The 758-nt window shown below is 45.4% G+C and overlaps 1 pseudogene; it reads left to right on the plus strand.

Annotated features, from left to right (window-relative positions):
• The first annotated feature begins 350 nt into the window (after window positions 1-350).
• On the plus strand, window positions 351-468 carry LOC126282538 (5S ribosomal RNA; annotated as a pseudogene).
• Window positions 469-758: the final 290 nt, after the last annotated feature.

The following is a 758-nucleotide window of genomic DNA, read 5'->3' on the forward strand; positions in this document are numbered from 1 at the left end:
CTAATATTTTTCCTGTCATAAATGTTAACACAACACTTTCAAATGAGCATTACTGAAGAGAGAACTTTTGACCTTGTCAGTAACTAAGCGTGTGGCTTCCAAACTAAGATAGAAGAAAGAGCCTCTAGAATAGAGTCTATAGTAGTTTACTGCTAGATGCTCAGTCGTTTGTGTGGTAACCTTTCTAAATGTACTCTAACATGTAGATAAAGACGTGCCACCATGTTATTAAAGTAGTAGCAATTTAAGAAACAGGAAAATAAGGTGATTATGAGAATTGAAGTTTGTGTTAGGGACGGCTTTGGACTTGGGTAGTGCAGATGTATTATGTACAGCGCTAAGATGGTGTGGGCAACGGCCTTGCCGCAGTGGATACACCGGTTCCCGTGAGATCACCGAAGTTAAGCGCTGTCGGGCGTGGTCGGCACTTGGATGGGTGACCATCCAGGTCACCATGCTCTGTTGCCATATTTCGGAGGGCACTCAGCCTCGTGATGCCAATTGAGGAGCTACTCGACCGAATAGTAGGGGCTTCGGTCAATAATACCATCATAACGACCGGGAGAGTGGTGTGCTGACCCCACGCCCCTCCTATCCCCATCTTCCACTGAGGATGACACTGCGGTCGGATGGTCCCGGTAGGCCAATCGTAGCCTGAAGACGTAGTGCTAAGATGGTGTAACTGTTAGTATGCCAGCCTAATAAGCAAAGTTGACGTCGTTTCATGTCCCTATCATAGTACAAATTTAAATTCATTT

Source organism: Schistocerca gregaria, chromosome 7, assembly GCF_023897955.1.
Source record: "Schistocerca gregaria isolate iqSchGreg1 chromosome 7, iqSchGreg1.2, whole genome shotgun sequence".
Classification (NCBI taxonomy): Eukaryota; Metazoa; Arthropoda; class Insecta; order Orthoptera; family Acrididae; genus Schistocerca; species Schistocerca gregaria.